The sequence below is a fragment of the Oncorhynchus clarkii genome, unplaced genomic scaffold (genome assembly GCF_045791955.1).
Source record: "Oncorhynchus clarkii lewisi isolate Uvic-CL-2024 unplaced genomic scaffold, UVic_Ocla_1.0 unplaced_contig_2029_pilon_pilon, whole genome shotgun sequence".
Taxonomy (NCBI): Eukaryota; Metazoa; Chordata; class Actinopteri; order Salmoniformes; family Salmonidae; genus Oncorhynchus; species Oncorhynchus clarkii.
This window is the reverse complement of record NW_027261017.1, coordinates 302,501-313,936: the sequence shown is the minus strand read 5'-3', so window position 1 is coordinate 313,936 and position 11,436 is coordinate 302,501. Positions and strand designations below refer to the sequence as shown.

The 11,436-nt window shown below is 52.5% G+C and overlaps 1 non-coding gene and 2 pseudogenes across 1 annotated transcript; all 3 read right to left on the bottom strand.

The window, feature by feature from the left end:
• Window positions 1-64: 64 nt before the first annotated feature.
• Window positions 65-243, bottom strand: LOC139403363 (U2 spliceosomal RNA; annotated as a pseudogene).
• A 5,625-nt stretch (window positions 244-5,868) lies between these two features.
• Window positions 5,869-5,985, bottom strand: LOC139403395 (U5 spliceosomal RNA). The gene has a single exon (XR_011633443.1). It is a non-coding gene; the product is annotated as a U5 spliceosomal RNA (small nuclear RNA).
• A 440-nt stretch (window positions 5,986-6,425) lies between these two features.
• On the bottom strand, window positions 6,426-6,602 carry LOC139403362 (U2 spliceosomal RNA; annotated as a pseudogene).
• Between the last annotated feature and the right edge of the window lie 4,834 nt (window positions 6,603-11,436).

Sequence of the window (11,436 nt, the reverse complement as noted above, 5' to 3'; positions counted from 1 at the left end):
CAGCTAGCTAGCCAGCTGTTTACAGAGCTTTGTGAATTTGCATTTTTCCTTGACTACGGAAGAAAAGTGTTGCACCGTTCCCGGAGGTACTGCAATACCGGGTCGATGCGTGGAGCGGACGGAGCAAGCCCCATTTCCGACTCCCTGTTCGAAAAATCCATTTAATATGTAGTCCCCCGATGGGGGACGTATCAGATATTAAACTGATAAGAACAGATTTTTTTTTTTTTTACAAAAAATAATTTATTTACCATCAATACCATTCATACTTTACAAAATAATAATTCTCATTCATTCTATTTACAAAATCACCAAACACCCAAACAAAAACAAACCTCAGGGGAGCATCGTCCCTCCCCGTCATACCTAACCAATACCTAACCCTTCCCTATCTTCCCTTCCCTAATCTATCCCCTTACAAACCTCACTCTAACACTCCCAGCCCTAATCCCCCCTTCCACCTCTCCCGTGCCGCATGCTGCCCCCACTTTATCTCCTCCCTCTTCATCCTCCCCCTCACATCACCTTCCACCCTCCTCACTATCCCTTCCACCCCCCAATCTCTCCCTGTCTTAACTAAATTCTGCCTGGCTTCCCACAGTCCCCTTTTAAAGAGACTCATGAGAAGCCAGAGCAGAAACCTGTCCCTATCCGTTCCCCTCGCTCTCCCTACGCCTCGCTCTAACCTAGCCCAAGTCAGCAAAAAATCGCTCCTAACCATACCTAGCAACACCCGTGCCCTAGCCCAGACTAGTCCGGCAAAGGCACAGTCCCAGAAGGCATGGCGCACAGTCTCCTCCCTGCCACAAGCAGATCTTGGACAGGTGGAGGATCGCGACAAACTATGCCGGTACATGATGGAACGTACCGGCAAGCACTTATGGAGGCTCAACCAATTCAGGTCCTTGAGCCTGTTGTCCAGGCCCCGCGCCTGCACTCCCTCCCAGACCACTGACGAGATGCCCGCCACAGGCGCAGGACTCCCTGCCTGCCTGACCTCCTCGTACAGGTGCCTGTGATCTAAACCTACTCGGGCAACTTCAACCTCGGGGTGCGCACGCAGCCACTTGGCCGCATGGCCAAAGTGCCACGGCAGCTGTTCCGCCCGAGGACCCGCGTTAGACCACACCATTACGCTTCTCGCCTGATACGAGAAGAACACCCGCAGGAGGTAACCGGACGGGTGTATAACTGGCTGAGCAAGCTCCGTCAACAAGAAAGAAACAAAAATTGCGTCCAGCTTGAGGGGGAGATGTGGTACCCCCCTACCTCCCTCCCCGATGGGACAGAGCATGCGCGCCCTGGCGACCCACTCGTACCTGCCACCCCACATGAACTGAAACACAAGCCTCACTAGAGGCCTCCTCAGACAAGCTGGCAATGGGTAGATGTACGCCAAGTACAAAAGAGATGGCAATACATCCACCTTTAGGACCAGGACCTTACCTATAAAGGACAAAGACCTAGCCTTCCACATTGCCAACTTCTTCTGTACCACTGCAATACCCATGTTCCAGTTCAGCGTCGCTGAGCCAGAGGTCTCAAAATGGACCCCGAGAATCCTCAGGGCCCCCTCACAGAGAGATAACCCCCCGGGCACATCCGTCCTACCGCGCCATCTTCCGAAAAACTTAACGGAAGACTTTGCATGATTCAGAACCGCCCCCGACGCTTGGGTGAAATCCCCAATGATGGCAAGAGACCTTGTCAGGCACGAGTCCTTGCACAACAGCAAGGAAGTGTCGTCGGCGTACTGCGTCATCTTAACACGCAGCCCACCGCTCCCAGGTATCAACAAGCCCTCCACCCCTGTGTCTGCCCTAATGGCAGCCCCCAGAGGCTCCATGTACAGTACGAAGAGGAGGGCCGAGAGTGGGCATCCCTGCCTGACCCCAGACGAGAGGTCAAAAACGTCACCTAAGTGACTATTTACACTAACTCGACACCCCGCTCCGACATATAATGTACGGATCCATCCTATAAACTTCTCCCCAAATCCTAATCTACCTAATACCCTGAATAGAAAGGATCTATTCACGCGATCAAAGGCTTTCGCCTGATCTAGCGCTGCTACCATTAAAGGCAGCCCTCTATCTTCAACCCAGGCGATGGAGTCCCTAATCAACTGTAGGTTCCATCTTATAGAGCGGCCCTCTACCCCGCACGTCTGATCCTCATGGACGACGTAGGGAAGGGCTGTGCGCAACCGGTCTGCTAAAACCTTTGCAAGAATCTTGTAATCTACGCACAGCATGGTCAACGGCCGCCAGTTGCCAAGGTCAGTTGCTTCCCCCTTCTTATAAAGAAGTGACAGCACACCAACAGCCATTGATCCCCCCGGGACCCCCGTCTCAAGGATGGCCTTCAAGACTTCGAGGACCACCGGTCCAAGTATACCCCAAAACCTGAGGTAAAACTCCGCCGGCAGCCCATCCATCCCAGGCACCTTCCCTTTACCCATCCTCCTAAGAGCGCTCTCAACCTCTTCTAGTGAGATCTGGGCCTCCATCACGTCTCTAATGTCCTCCGGCAACCGCCGGGACAAGTGTTCTAAAAACACGTTTCCCTGCTCTACATCTATTTCCCTTTCCTTAAATAAAACTCGGAAATGATCAGTTGTCACCCTGACCATTTCCTCTGGTTTACTTACTATACTACCATTTTCTTCCCTAACGCCATGCATTACCCTCCTACTCTGCCTGGCCCTAACCGACTTAAAGAACATAGCGGAACAAGTCTCATTATGTTCTAGAAAGCCACTATGCGCACGCTCCAGGAAAGCTCGAGCCTTCTGCTCCTGCAGCTCCCTGAGCTGCGCCTTTAGGGCTGCGAATCTCTCCCAGTCAATCGACCCGCCGAGGTTGCCCGCCTCGTACTCGAGTTCAATTAACCTTTGGATACGATCCACCTCCCTCCTTTCCTCCCTTTTTTTCCTTTTACAATATCCTATTATAAAAGCCCTAATCCTCACCTTCACTAAATCCCACCACTCTAACACCCCCTCGCACATGGACCGGAGGCCGTCAAGCCTCCGAAAGAAACAAAAAAATGCGTCAACGAAAGCCCGCTCCTCCAGTATACCCCGATCTAACTTCCAGTACCCCCTACCGAAGAGGCAGACTGGCGACCCCACCTGCAGGAACACCCCGTCGTGATCCGTGAAGAACACAGGCAACAGGCGCCCAGACAACTGACCCAAAGACCTGGATATAAAAATGTAGTCGAGCCTCCGCGCAACCCCCCTGGAGTTGCGCCATGTAGGACCGACCATTGCCGGAGTAGTATGCAGGCCACCATCAACCAGACCATGGCAAGCCATTAGCCCGGTGATTGCGCCTGCACTACTATCACCACCTACCCCTAAATCTATATTAAAGTCCCCTCCTATCACCAAGTGCCTATTTGTGACACACAGGGGCGCCAGACAGTCCACCATCTCCCTTCTGTCTGCCGCCACCTGTGGCCCATATACCCCAATTAATCTATACCTAGCTTCTCTATACACTACATCTATCCCCAATACTCTACCCTGCACTATTACAAAAGTGCTCTCTACCTTAACTTCTCTATTACCACACAATATTCCTACTCCTGTTGAGTGCACCCCTCCTATGCCCCAAAAAGATTCCCCCTTATCCCACTCCTTCCTAAATCTAGCCACATCCCCACCATCCCTCAGGTGAAACCCCCTGTAAAAAACAAAAATCAAACCCCACACCCTCTAAAAAATTAAACACCGCCCTCCTTTTAACAACATCCCTCAACCCCCTTACATTTAAACTAAACAATTTAACAGAAATATTCATTTAATTATTTACAAACAAAACAAACAAATAACCCCAAACCAAACAAAAAAAACAGGAGACTCACCCGATGCTCCCCTGGTCCATCTCCACCGGCGGGGACGTCCTCTCCTCTCCTGACGCCCCCCCGTTATCCTCCATCTCTCCAACCCAGGATGCAGGCAGTGTGTTAGGCCGAGTGCCCTGCATCCTGGGTTCCCCACCACCATCCTCCACCCCCCCCTCCCTGTATGCCTCGGGGCTGAGCGTAGGGGACCCCATCTCCCCAAACAGGAGTTGGGATCCCTCTAACACACAGCCCACAGACCCCTCACTGGAGTCATCCTCCACCAGAATGTAAGGGGCTGAGGCAAACAGGGAGGCCAATGCACCCCCACGTCCCCCCCCCCGCCGTTCTCTTAGCCCCCCCCTCCCCCTCCCCACCCCCCTCCCTCTCACTTCCTGCCAACTTCCCCCTCTTCTTCCCCTTCTTCTTTGGTGAAGGAGGTAGCGGGGAAACACAACGTCCCCTCCCCGCTAACTCCTCCACCAATTCCCTTGTCTCTTCCTCCAGGAAGCCTGGCAGGCTGTCCCCCCACTCCTTCCCCCCATCTCCCCCTCCCACCCCCCCCCTCCCACCTCCACCCCTCCCTCCGTCCCAGTCACTGTCACCGTTCCCTCTTCCACTCCTTCTCGCACCACTGTCCCACTCTCCCTCTTCTCCGCTCCTTCCCGTTCTTCCGCCTTCTTTTTCTTTTCTCCTTCTTTTTCCTTCTTTCCATCTTCACTCCTCTTTCTTCTCGCCTCTTCCTTCTTCCCATCCTCTTCCCTTGCCGTCTTTTCCCCTGTGCCATTCGTACAATCCGCACGCGTCCTTTCTTTCCTCCCCCCATCCCCCGCTCCCCCCCCAGCTGCAGACGCGTATGACCTGTGACGAGCCGGGCAATCACGCCACAGGTGTGCTGACGAGCCACACCCGTGGCAAGCCTTGGGCTCGTCACAATCCTTGGCCTCGTGCTCTCCCGACCCACAAAATCGACACTTCTTGGTGTTGCACGAGGCCAGGATATGACCATAGGCCATACAGCGCCTGCAAAACGGAGGCTGACGGGCATAGTATAATGTTCCCCTGTCAGCCCCCAGGGAGAACATTGCCGGGGGATGGAGGTAGCCACCAACACCATTCGGGTCCTCCCTGAGAAGCACCTGGAACCCTCTCCTTCCGTTCCAGAATCCCAGGGAGTCCCTGAGGAGCCTTACTGAGGATACGTTGTCCACATATCTCCCCAGAAAGGCCCTCACCTCCTCATCCTTGACATGCGGATTGTACATTGTTACGGTGACCACCCTGAAATTGTTCCTTGACAGGCTGGTCACCGCGTAATGGCACAGGGGTCCTTCTTCTTTCTCCGCTCTCACCTTCTTCATCACATCATCATGTTTCTCCTCCAAATGAAACGTAACATCGAAACCCTTCTCCATAGGATTTCCTTGAAGACAGAGCACATCTTTTACCTCCAATTTCAGATAGCCAATCAGCATATTCCTTCCGAAGGTATCTCTTCCCCACGGCTCCTTCTCCTTGTTTCTCCAGGAAAACCTAATGGTATTTGCCAGTCCGATTGATGGTATCGCCCTCGTCTGCTTCTGCTGCTGCTCCATTTTCCAACAAAAAAAGCTCTCTTTTAAAGAAGCCAAAGTAAAGAAAGAAATTGGTTAAATCAACCACCACTTCCTTCAGAAAAAATTTACTTCCTCCCTCCGGCCTTCCTTCGACCTCTTGGCTCAGGGGCTCTAGGACACCTCGGTGTCAAGCTTGTACTGAGCCAAAAGGCCGAGAAGCGATAACCCACAAATGGAACCCTGAAACCGCCGGACCCCCGGGGGTCTCGACAGACCTCAGCGGGTGGGTTGGCAAAAGCCAGCTCCTCTCTCCCTCCAACCCCCACTCAACCAACCAACCAACCAACCAACCACCGTTTCCCTGGCAACAAACAGGCAGGTGTTTTTTGGAAAAAGTCGCTAATGCGTCTTTAAGTCACTATCCTGGCCCATCTCTGTCAATTTCCCTTGAAACAAGATACCGGGCTCTGCAAGAAGCAAAGCCGCTCCAAAAATACGTTGAACTCGTAAGTGTTCCTCTCCACGGAAGTCTTTAGTAAAAGGCGAAAGGCTTGTGCGTAATGAAGAGAAACCAGAGTCATATGGAAGTCAAGAGGTCGGGGCCCGAGACACACTCTGTGCACTCTAGGCAGGGTTCCCGCGGGTGCTCCCGGAACCCACTCTTCCAAGTTTTCGAGGGCTGTCTGTGGATAAAAAGAAGGTCACAGACACAGAGGCACAGAGAGACAGAGAGAGAGAGAGAGAGAGAGAGAGAGAGAGAGAGAGAGAGAGAGAGAGAGAGAGAGAGAGAGAGAGAGAGAGAGAGACACACACACACACAATCCTGGCCCCAATTCTTTTTTTTTTTTTTTTTTTTAAGTAAAATGGCGGGAAACGGGGGACCCCATTGAAGAGCGCTTCGCCTTTCTTTCAGTTTGAATGTTTCTTTCCTTCTCTTCTTCTGCTAGCTAGCCAGCTAGCTAGCTAGCCAGCTGTTTACAGAGCTTTGTGAATTTGCATTTTTCCTTGACAACGGAAGAAAAGTGTTGCACCGTTCCCGGAGGTACTGCAATACCGGGTCGATGCGTGGAGCGGACGGAGCAAGCCCCATTTCCGACTCCCTGTTCGAAAAATCCATTTAATATGTAGTCCCCCGATGGGGGACGTATCAGATATTAAACTGATAAGAACAGATTTTTTTTTTTTACAAAAAATAATTTATTTACACTCAATACCATTCATACTTTACAAAATAATAATTCTCATTCATTCTATTTACCAAATCACCAAACACCCAAACAAAAACAAACCTCAGGGGAGCATCGTCCCTCCCCGTCATACCTAACCAATACCTAACCCTTCCCTATCTTCCCTTCCCTAATCTATCCCCTTACAAACCTCACTCTAACACTCCCAGCCCTAATCCCCCCTTCCACCTCTCCCGTGCCGCATGCTGCCCCCACCTTATCTCCTCCCTCTTCATCCTCCCCCTCACATCACCTTCCACCCTCCTCACTATCCCTTCCACCCCCCAATCTCTCCCTGTCTTAACTAAATTCTGCCTGGCTTCCCACAGCCCCCTTTTAAAGAGACTCATGAGAAGCCAGAGCAGAAACCTGTCCCTATCCGTTCCCCTCGCTCTCCCTACGCCTCGCTCTAACCTAGCCCAAGTCAGCAAAAAATCGCTCCTAACCATACCTAGCAACACCCGTGCCCTAGCCCAGACTAGTCCGGCAAAGGCACAGTCCCAGAAGGCATGGCGCACAGTCTCCTCCCTGCCACAAGCAGATCTTGGACAGGTGGAGGATCGCGACAAACTATGCCGGTACATGATGGAACGTACCGGCAAGCACTTATGGAGGCTCAACCAATTCAGGTCCTTGAGCCTGTTGTCCAGGCCCCGCGCCTGCACTCCCTCCCAGACCACTGACGAGATGCCCGCTACAGGCGCAGGACTCCCTGCCTGCCTGACCTCCTCGTACAGGTGCCTGTGATCTAAACCTACTCGGGCAACTTCAACCTCGGGGTGCGCACGCAGCCACTTGGCCGCATGGCCAAAGTGCCACGGCAGCTGTTCCGCCCGAGGACCCGCGTTAGACCACACCATTACGCTTCTCGCCTGATACGAGAAGAACACCCGCAGGAGGTAACCGGACGGGTGTATAACCGGACGAGCAAGCTCCGTCAACAGGAAAGAAACAAAAATGGCGTCTAGCTTGAGGGGGAGATGTGGTACCCCCCTACCTCCCTCTCCGATGGGACAGAGCATGCGCGCCCTGGCGACCCACTCGTACCTGCCACCCCACATGAACTGAAACACAAGCCTCACTAGAGGCCTCCTCAGACAAGCCGGCAATGGGTAGATGTACGCCAAGTACAAAAGAGATGGCAATACATCCACCTTTAGGACCAGGACCTTACCTATAAAGGACAAAGACCTAGCCTTCCACATTGCCAACTTCTTCTGTACCACTGCAATACCCATGTTCCAGTTCAGCGTCGCTGAGCCAGAGGTCTCAAAATGGACCCCGAGAATCCTCAGGGCCCCCTCACAGAGAGATAACCCCCCGGGCACATCCGTTCTACCGCGCCATCTTCCGAAAAACTTAACGGAAGACTTTGCATGATTCAGAACCGCCCCCGACGCTTGGGTGAAATCCCCAATGATGGCAAGAGACCTTGTCAGGCACGAGTCCTTGCACAACAGCAAGGAAGTGTCGTCGGCGTACTGCGTCATCTTAACACGCAGCCCACCGCTCCCAGGGATCAACAAGCCCTCCACCCCTGTGTCTGCCCTAATGGCAGCCCCCAGAGGCTCCATGTACAGTACGAAGAGGAGGGCCGAGAGTGGGCATCCCTGCCTGACCCCAGACGAGAGGTCAAAAACGTCACCTAAGTGACTATTTACACTAACTCGACACCCCGCTCCGACATATAATGTACGGATCCATCCTATAAACTTCTCCCCAAATCCTAATCTACCTAATACCCTGAATAGAAAGGATCTATTCACGCGATCAAAGGCTTTCGCCTGATCTAGCGCTGCTACCATTAAAGGCAGCCCTCTATCTTCAACCCAGGCGATGGAGTCCCTAATCAACTGTAGGTTCCATCTTATAGAGCGGCCCTCTACCCCGCACGTCTGATCCTCATGGACGACGTAGGGAAGGGCTGTGCGCAACCGGTCTGCTAAAACCTTTGCAAGAATCTTGTAATCTACGCACAGCATGGTCAACGGCCGCCAGTTGCCAAGGTCAGTTGCTTCCCCCTTCTTATAAAGAAGTGACAGCACACCAACAGCCATTGATCCCCCCGGGACCCCCGTCTCAAGGATGGCCTTCAAGACTTCGAGGACCACCGGTCCAAGTATACCCCAAAACTTGAGGTAAAACTCAGCCGGCAGCCCATCCATCCCAGGCACCTTCCCTTTACCCATCCTCCTAAGAGCGCTCTCAACCTCTTCTAGTGAGATCTGGGCCTCCATCACGTCTCTAATGTCCTCCGGCAACCGCCGGGACAAGTGTTCTAAAAACACGTTCCCCTGCTCTACATCTATTTCCCTTTCCTTAAATAAACCTCGGAAATGATCAGTTGTCACCCTGACCATTTCCTCTGGTTTACTTACTATACTACCATTTTCTTCCCTAACGCCATGCATTACCCTCCTACTCTGCCTGGCCCTAACCGACTTAAAGAACATAGCGGAACAAGTCTCATTATGTTCTAGAAAGCCACTATGCGCACGCTCCAGGAAAGCTCGAGCCTTCTGCTCCTGCAGCTCCCTGAGCTGCGCCTTTAGGGCTGCGAATCTCTCCCAGTCAATCGATGGCAAGCCATTAGCCCGGTGATAGCGCCTGCACTGCTATCCCCTCCCAACCCTAAATCTATGTTAAAATCCCCTCCTATCACCAAGTGCCTATTTGTAACACACAGGGGCGCCAGACAGTCCACCATCTCCCTCCTGTCTGCCGCCACCTGTGGCCCATACACTACCACTAACCTATACCTACTATCCCTAAAAGTGATATCTACTCCCAGAACCCTCCCCTGCATTACAACAAAAGTGCCCTCTACCTTCACCTCCCTATTCCCAAACAAAATCCCTACTCCTGTCGAGTGCACCCCTCCTATACCCCAAATCGACTCTCCCTTATCCCACTCCCTCTTAAATCTAATAACATCCCCTCCATCCCTCAGGTGAACCTCCTGCAAAAAACAAACGTCAAAACCCACCCCTTCCAAAAAACTAAATACCACCCTCCTCTTAATAAAATCCCTCAATCCCCTTACATTTAAACTAAACAATTTAATAAACAAAACCATTTAATAATTAACAACAAAAAATAAACCCTCAACAAATAAACCCAAAACAAAGAAAAACAGGAGACTCACCCGATGCTCCCCTGGTCCATCTCCCCCGGCGGGGACATCTCCACCTCACCTGATGTCCCCCCGTCCTCCTCCATTCCTCCAACCCAGGATGCAGGCAGTGTGTTAGGCCGAGTGTCCTGCATCCTGGGTTCCTCACCATCACCACCATCACCACCAACATCACCCTCCAACCCTCCCTCCCTATAGGCCTCGGGACTGAGTGTTGGGGATCCCTCCTCCCCAAACAGGAGTTGAGATCCCCCCCCAGACAGACAACCCCGATCCTCACCCTGTGATAACCCCTCCACCAAACTGTGAGGAGAAACTGAAAACAAAGAGGCCAGACTGACTCTTCCCTCCCCCATCCCTCGTTTGGCCTCCCCCTCCCCCCCCTCACCCCCTCCCCCCCTTCTGTCCTCCAAGTCCACTCTCTTCTTCCCTCTCCTCTTCGGAGATGGCGGCAAAGGGGTCAAAGGGGTGATATTGTCCGCCATCCCCGCCAGTCCCTCCACCATCTCCCTCATTTGATCCACCAAATCACTCCCCCACTCCTTTCTTCCGTCTTCCCTGTCTACTCCCATCTTCTCTTTTGCCTTCTTTTTCTTGATCTTTCCGTCCTTCTCCTTTTCTCTCTCCACTGTCCCCGCCACCTTCGTTTCTCCGTCACGTCCTTCCACACCCTCCACCTCATTCGCCTTCTCTTCTTCTCTCCTCTCTCCTTTCGTATCCTTCTTCCTTCCATCCTCTTCACGCGCCATCTTCTCCCCTGTGCCATCCATGTCATCCGCACCCCTCCGTTCACTCCTCCCCCCATCCCCCGCTCCCCCTCCAGCTGCAGACGCGTATGACCTGTGACGAGCCGGGCAATCACGCCACAGGTGTGCTGACGAGCCACACCCGTGGCAAGCCTTGGGCTCGTCACAATCCTTGGCCTCGTGCTCTCCCGACCCACAAAATCGACACTTCTTGGTGTTGCACGAGGCCAGGATATGACCATAGGCCATACAACGCCTGCAAAACGGAGGCTGACGGGCATAGTATAATGTTCCCCTGTCAGCCCCCAGGGAGAACATTGCCGGGGGATGGAGGTAGCCATCCAATCCCTTCGGGTCCTCCCTGAGTAATATCTGGAACCCTCTCCTCCCGTTCCAGAAACCCAGGGAGTCCCTGAGGTACCTCGCTGAGGAGACGTTGTCTGCGTATCTCCCCAGAAAGGCCCTCACCTCCTCATCCTTTACGTGCGGATTGTACATGTTTACGGTGACCACCCTGAAGTTGTTCCTCGCCAGGCTGGTCACCGCGTAATGGCACAGGGGACCTTCTCCTTTCTCTTCCTTCACTTTCTTAAATACACCATCATGTCTATCTTCTGTGTGGAAGGTCACATCAAATGCCTTCTCCATGGGATTTCCTTGCAGGCAGAGCACATCTTTCACCTGCAAATGCAGGTATCCCATCAGGATGTTCCTCCCAAAAGTGTCTCTCCCCCACGGCTCCTTCTCCATGTCCTTCCAGGCAAACCTCAGAGTATTGGCCAACCCTATTGCCGGAACTGTCCTTCTTTGCTTCTGCTGCTCCATTTTCTTTCCGGAAAAAAAGCTCTCTTATAAAGAAGCCTAAGAAAAATAAAGAAATTTGTTAAATAAACCCCAAATTATTTTTGATCAAAAATCAAAACCGT